This window comes from Salmo salar, chromosome ssa07 (genome assembly GCF_905237065.1).
Source record: "Salmo salar chromosome ssa07, Ssal_v3.1, whole genome shotgun sequence".
Classification (NCBI taxonomy): Eukaryota; Metazoa; Chordata; class Actinopteri; order Salmoniformes; family Salmonidae; genus Salmo; species Salmo salar.
In genome coordinates, this window is record NC_059448.1 from 5288292 (window position 1) to 5296451 (window position 8160).

Here is an 8160-nt window from a genome sequence, read left to right on the forward strand (position 1 = left end):
GTATTGGACAGAGTCTCAGTCTTAAATCATTTTCCACATACAGTCTGTGCCTGTATTTAGTGTTCATGCTAGTGAGGGCTGAGAATCCACTCTCACATAGGTACGTGGTTGCCAAGGGCATCAGTGTCTTAACAGCGCGATTTGCCAAGACAGGATACTCTGAGTGTAGCCCAATCCTGAAATCTGGCAGTGGCTTCTGATTAAATTCAAATTTCACAGAACCACTTGTTGCAATTTTGATGAGGCTGAGAATCCACTCACATATAGATTTTATTTCACCTTTATTTAAGCAGGTAGGCTAGTCGCCAACAAGTTCTCATTTGCAACTGCGACCTGGCCAAGATAAAGCAAAGCAGTTTGACACATACAACAACACAGAGTTACATATGGAATAAACAAACATACAATCAATAATACAGTAGAAAAATCTATAAACAGCATGTGCAAATGAGGTAGGATAAGAGAGGTAAGGCAATAAATAGGCCATGGTGGCAAAGTAATGAGGGAGATCTAAGACTCTAGCTTCAGGAATTTTTACAATTCGTTCCAGTCATTGGCAGCAGAGAACTAGAAGGAAAGGCGGCCAAAGGAAGTGTTGGCTTTTGGGATGACCGGTGAAATATACAGTGAGGGGAAAAAAAGTATTTGATCCCCTGCTGATTTTGTACGGTTGCCCATTGACAAAGAAATGATCAGTCTATAATTTTAATGGTAGGTTTATTTGAACAGTGAGAGACAGAATAACTACAAAAAAATCCAGAAAAACGCATGTCAAAAATGTTATAAATTGATTTGCATTTTAATGAGGGAAATAAGTATTTGACCCCCTCTCAATCAGAAAGATTTCTGTCTCCCAGGTGTCTTTTATACAGGTAACGAGCTGAGATTAGGAGCACACTCTTAAAGGGGGTGCTCCTAATCTCAGCTTTGTTACCTGTATAAAAGACACCTGTCCACAGAAGCAATCAATCAATCAGATTCCAAACTCTCCACCATGGCCAAGACCAAAGAGCTCTCCAAGGATGTCAGGGACAAGATTGTAGACCTACACAAGGCTGGAATGGGCTACAAGACCATCGCCAAGCAGCTTCCGGTGAGAAGGTGACAACAGTTGGTGCGATTATTCGCAAATGGAAGAAACACAAAAGAACTGTCAATCTCCCTCGGCCTGGGGCTCCATGCAAGATCTCACCTCATGGAGTTGCAATGATCATGAGAACGGTGAGGAATCAGCCCAAAACTACACGAGAGGATCTTGTCAATGATCTCAAGGCTCTCCGATTTGACATACTGAACTCTATCGGAGAAGTAGTTGGTGAACCAGGCGAGGCAGTCATTTGAGAAACCAAGGCTGTTGAGTCTGTCGAAAGCCTTAGCCAAGTCGATGAATACGGCTGCACAGTAATGTCTCTTATCGATGGCGGTTATGATATTGTTTAGGACCTTGAGCGTGGCTGAGGTGCACCCATGACCAGCTCTGAAACCAGATTGCATAGCGGAGAAGGTACGGTGAGATTCGAAATGGTCGGTAATCTGTTTGTTAACTTAGCTTTCGAAGACCTTAGAAAGGCAGGGTAGAATAGATATAAGTCTGTAACAGTTTGGGTCTAGGGTGTCACCCCCTTTGAAGAGGGGGATGACCGCCTCAGTTTACCAATCTATTTGAATCTCAGACGATATGAAAGAGAAATTGAACAGGCTAGTAATAGGGGTTGCAACAATTTTGGCAGATCAGAGAAAGAGATGGTCCAGATTGTCTAGCCCGGCTGATTTGTAGGGGTCCAGATTTTGCAGCTCTTTCAGAACATCAGCTATCTGGATTTGGGTGAAGGAGAAGTAGGGGAGGTTTGGGCGAGTTGCTGTGGGGAGCGCAGGGTTTTGTTATTTTTGCGGTAGGAATCCGGGGATATGGAGAGAAAAATAGGTCCGGTATGCTCTGGTTTGAAACACGTTGTACGAACTGGCGAGAGCTTTCCGAGCTAAAGGTTAGCTGATGACCGCTAGCAGGGGTTAGCTGATGACCGCTAGCAGGGGTTAGCTGATGACCGCTAGCAGGGGTTAGCTGATGACCGCTAGCAGGGGTTAGCTGATGACCGCTAGCAGGGGTTAGCTGATGACCGCTAGCAGGGGTTAGCTGATGAGTGCTAGCAGTGATTAGCTGATGACCGCTAGCAGGGGTTAGCTGATGACCGCTAGCGGGGGTTAGCTGATGACCGCTAGCGGGCGTTAGCTGATGACCGCTAGCGGGGGTTAGCTGATGACCGCTAGCAGTGGTTAGCTGATGACCGCTAGCGGTGGTTAGCTGATGACCGCTAGCAGTGGTTAGCTGATGACCGCTAGCAGGGGTTAGCTGATGACCGCTAGCAGGGGTTAGCTGATGACCGCTAGCAGTGGTTAGCTGACTGGTAGCTGGTAGCTCGTTAGCTAGCTAGCTTCAGTTGAGAAATTCCAGTTCCGATGTAAGTAGAAATACTTTAGAGAAAAAAAACAGATCGACGCCACATTGGGTGAGGCGGGTTGCAGGAGAGTATTTACAAGTTGAGGTTTAGGAAAAATATTAAAAAGAAATGTGAAGAAAAAGATATTAAAAGATATATACACGGGACGAGACAAGACAAAGACAAAGATGTCTGACTGCTACGCCATATTGGATGAGGTACGTGGTTGCAAAGGGCATCAGTGTCTTAACAGCACGATTTGCCAAGGCAGGATACTCTGAGCACAGCCCAATCCAGAAATCTGTCAGTGGCTTCTGATTAAATTAAATTTTCACAGAAGCGCTTGTTGCAATTTCGATGAGGCTCTCTTGTTCAGATATCAGTAAGTGGACTGGCGGCAGGGCATGAAAGGATAACGAATCCGTTTCGTGATAGTACCTGCGTAAATGCGCACCCAACTCACTCAGGTGCTTCGCTATATCACATTTGACATTGTCCGTAAGCTTGAGTTAATTTGCACAAAAAAAAAAATCATACAGAAATCATACAATGATGGAAAGACCTGTGTGTTGTCCTTGTTAATGCAGACAGAGAAGAGCTCCAACTTCTTAATCATAGCCTCAATTTTGTCCTGCACATTGAATATAGTTGTGGAGAGTCCCTGTAATCCTAGATTCAGATCATTCAGGTGCGAAAGAAACGTCACCCAGACAGGCCAGTCGTGTGAGAAACTCCTCATCATGAAGATGATGGTCAGTAAAGCAAACTTTAAGCTCGTCTCTCAATTCAAAGAAACGTGTCAATGCTTTGCCCCTTGATAACCAGCGCAGCGTGTGTGTGTGTGTGTGTGTGTGTGTGTGTGTGTGTGTGTGTGTGTGTGTGTGTGTGTGTGTGTGTGTGTGTGTGTGTGTGTGAGAGAGAGAGCAGTGTGTATGTGAGCAGGTAGTGCATCACAGCCAGATATAAAGATATATGGAGAGAGAGAGAGAGAGAGAGAGTGCATTAAAACCAAATTGGTATTTCTGTGGTATAGCTGCACTACCTCAAATTCACCAGTAGATGGAGACATAACATTATAGTACAGCTGAGTGGCGCTCTATCAATCTGATTCAAACAAACTCAAGGTCCAAAACCTTCGTCACATGACTCAAGCCTCTGATACACATACAAGTATCCTGAGTGCCAGTCTGTTTTTGTGTTGTCATGCCAACTCGTTGTCAATCATTGTTATGCCTAAAGCAATGGATTTTTACTTTGGCATTGGTAACAGATCTGGGACCAGGTTACCAAGAGCTCATCTTGGGCCATCTTTTAAACTGTTTATTCAGTTCTGGAGAGGGATTAACTGAAATTAACACATTTGAATGTAATAACATTAATTTATAGAAATGTTGGAATTGGAATTAAGCAATTCCCATTTGTCAAGCTTGGTATGGGGTAAATCCTGTGGTGTAAAGTACTTAAGTAAAAAATACTTCAAAGTACTACTTAAGATTTTTTTTTTAGGTATCTGTACTTTACCATTTATATTTTTGACAACTTTATACTTTTAATTTATTACATTCCTAATGAAAATAATGTACTTTTTTCTCCATCCATTTTTCCTGACAACCAAAAGTACTCATTTCACTTTGAATGCTTAGCAGGACAGGAGCCTGGTCTAATTCACACACTTATCAAGAGAACATCCCTGGTCATCCCTACTGCTCGGATCTGACAGACTCACTAAACACAAATGCTTCATTTGTAAATGGTGTCTGAGTGTTGGAGTGAGCCCCTGGCTAGCCATAAATAAATAAAAACAAGAAAATGGTGCCGTTTGGTTTGCTTAATATAAGGAATTTGAAATGATTTATACTTTGACTTTTGATGCTTAAGTATATTTGGAACCAAATACTTTAAGACTTTTACTCAAGTAGTATTTTTACTGGGTGACTTTCACTTTTACTAGAGTCATTTTCTATGAAGATATCTTTACTTTGACTCAAGTATGACAACTGGGTACTTTCTCCACCACTTGGTGAGTCCCTAGTTCCCTGTAAAACTGTACTGTAATGTATAGCACTGTGATGTGGAGAGAGAGAGTACTGTAATTTATAGCACTGTGATGTGGAGAGAGAGAGTACTGTAATTTATAGCACTGTCATGTGGAGAGAGAGAGTATTGTAATTTATAGCACTGTGATGTGGAGAGAGAGAGTACTGTAATTTACAGCACTGTCATGTGGAGAGAGAGAGTACTGTAATTTACAGCACTGTGATGTGGAGAGAGAGAGTACTGTGATTTACAGCACTGTGATGTGGAGAGAGACAGTACTGTAATTTACAGCACTGTGATGTGGAGAGAGTACTGTGATTTACAGCACTGTGATGTGGAGAGAGAGAGTACTGTAATTTATAGCACTGTCATGTGGAGAGAGAGAGTACTGTAATTTATAGCACTGTCATGTGGAGAGATAGAGTACTGTAATTTACAGGACTGTGATGTGGAGAAAGTACTGTGATTTACAGCACTGTGATGTGGAGAGAGAGAGTACTGTAATGTATAGCACTGTCATGTGGAGAGAGAGAGTACTGTAATTTATAGCACTGTCATGTGGAGAGAGAGAGTACTGTAATTTACAGCACTGTGATGTGGAGAGAGACAGTACTGTAATTTATAACACTGTGATGTGGAGAGAGAGAGTACTGTGATTTACAGCACTGTGATGTGGAGAGAGAGAGTACTGTAATGTACAGCACTGTGATGTGGAGAGAGAGAGTACTGTAATTTATAACACTGTGATGTGGAGAGAGAGAGTACTGTAATTTACAGCACTGTGATGTGGAGAGAGAGAGTACTGTAATGTACAGCACTGTGATGTGGAGAGAGAGAGTACTGTAATTTATAACACTGTGATGTGGAGAGAGAGAGTACTGTAATTTACAGCACTGTGATGTGGAGAGAGACAGTACTGTAATTTATAACACTGTGATGTGGAGAGAGAGACAGTACTGTAATTTACAGCACTGTGATTTGGAGAGAGACAGTACTGTAATTTACAGCACTGTGATGTGGAGAGAGAGACAGTACTGTAATTTACAGCACTGTGATTTGGAGAGAGAGAGTACTGTAATGTACAGCACTGTGATGTGGAGAGAGAGAGTACTGTAATTTATAGGAGAGGAGAGGCGTTGTGCCGTAAGGTGTTGATTTATCTGTTTTTTGAAACCAGGTTTGCTGTTCGTTTGAGCAATATGAGATGGAAGGGAGTTTCATGCACTTATGGTTCTGTATAATACTGTTTCCTTGAACCTGGGGGCTGTGAAAAGTCATGTCTGGTGGGGTAAGTGTGTGTGTCAGAGCTGTGTGTAAATTGACTATGCAAACAATTTTGGATTTTCAACACATTGTTTCTTGTAAAAACAAGAAGTGACCCAGTCAGTCTCTCCTCAACTCTTAACCTAGAGAGACTGGCATGCATAGTATTTATATCAGCCCTCTGATTACAATGAAGAGCAAAACGGTCAACAGTAGTCCACTAGCCTGGTCAACAGTAGTCCACTAGCCTGGTCTACAGTAGTCCACTAGCCTGGTCTACAGTAGTCCACTACCCTGGTCTACAGTAGTCCACTAGCCTGGTCAACAGTAGTCCACTAGCCTGGTCAACAGTAGTCCACTACCCTGGTCTACAGTAGTCCACTACCCTGGTCTACAGTAGTCCACTACCCTGGTCTACAGTAGTCCACTACCTTGGTCAACAGTAGTCCACTACCCTGGTCAACAGTAGTCCACTACCCTGGTCAACAGTAGTCCACTACCCTGGTCAACAGTAGTCCACTAGCCTGGTCAACAGTAGTCCACTACCCTGGTCAACAGTAGTCCACTAGCCTGGTCAACAGTAGTCCACTAGCCTGGTCTACAGTGGTCCACTACCCTGGTCAACAGTAGTCCACTACCCTGGTCAACAGTAGTCCACTACCCTGGTCTACAGTAGTCCACTAGCCTGGTCTACAGTAGTCCACTACCCTGGTCTACAGTAGTCCACTACCCTGGTCTACAGTAGTCCACTACCCTGGTCTACAGTAGTCCACTGCCCTGGTCAACAGTAGTCCACTAGCCTGGTCAACAGTAGTCCACTACCCTGGTCTACAGTAGTCCACTACCCTGGTCTACAGTAGTCCACTGCCCTGGTCAACAGTAGTCCACTAGCCTGGTCAACGGTAGTCCACTACCCTGGTCTACAGTAGTCCACTACCCTGGTCTACAGTAGTCCACTGCCCTGGTCAACAGTAGTCCACTAGCCTGGTCAACAGTAGTCCACTACCCTGGTCTACAGTAGTCCACTACCCTGGTCTACAGTAGTCCACTAGCCTGGTCTACAGTAGTCCACTACCCTGGTCAACAGTAGTCCACTACCCTGGTCTACAGTAGTCCACTACCCTGGTCAACAGTAGTCCACTAGCCTGGTCAACAGTAGTCCACTAGCCTGGTCAACAGTAGTCCACTACCCTGGTCTACAGTAGTCCACTACCCTGGTCAACAGTAGTCCACTACCCTGGTCTACAGTAGTCCACTACCCTGGTCAACAGTAGTCCACTAGCCTGGTCAACAGTAGTCCACTACCCTGGTCTACAGTAGTCCACTACCCTGGTCTACAGTAGTCCACTACCTTGGTCAACAGTAGTCCACTACCCTGGTCAACAGTAGTCCACTACCCTGGTCTACAGTAGTCCACTGCCCTGGTCAACAGTAGTCCACTACCCTGGTCAACAGTAGTCCACTACCCTGGTCTACAGTGGTCCACTAGCCTGGTCTACAGTAGTCCACTACCCTGGTCTACAGTAGTCCACTACCCTGGTCTACAGTGGTCCACTACCCTGGTCAACAGTAGTCCACTACCCTGGTCTACAGTAGTCCACTACCCTGGTCTACAGTAGTCCACTACCTTGGTCAACAGTAGTCCACTACCCTGGTCAACAGTAGTCCACTACCCTGGTCTACAGTAGTCCACTGCCCTGGTCAACAGTAGTCCACTACCCTGGTCAACAGTAGTCCACTACCCTGGTCTACAGTGGTCCACTAGCCTGGTCTACAGTAGTCCACTACCCTGGTCTACAGTGGTCCACTACCCTGGTCAACAGTAGTCCACTACCCTGGTCTACAGTAGTCCACTACCCTGGTCTACAGTAGTCCACTACCCTGGTCTACAGTGGTCCACTACCCTGGTCAACAGTAGTCCACTACCCTGGTCTACAGTAGTCCACTGCCCTGGTCTACAGTAGTCCACTACCCTGGTCAACAGTGGTCCACTACCCTGGTCTACAGTGGTCCACTACCCTGGTCTACAGTGGTTCACTACCCTGGTCAACAGTAGTCCACTACCCTGGTCTACTGTAGTCCACTACCCTGGTCTACAGTAGTCCACTACCCTGGTCTACAGTAGTCCACTACCCTGGTCTACAGTGGTCTACTACCCTGGTCAACGGTAGTGAACTATATAGATCATATGGTGGCATTTCAGGTGCATCCCTAGAGATTTTGTAGAAATACTCTTGTCAAAAGCTAAAGCTGATGGATGGTGTTATAGAAAAAGACTTGTCAGAAACTGTCACAACAAAGGTTAAAATTACGTTCTGTCAGCTTAGTGTTTCGCTCCGAAGACTCTACCTCTCTCTCTCTCTCTCACACATACACACATGCAGGTGCGTTAACACTCACACACACAAACACAGACACAAAC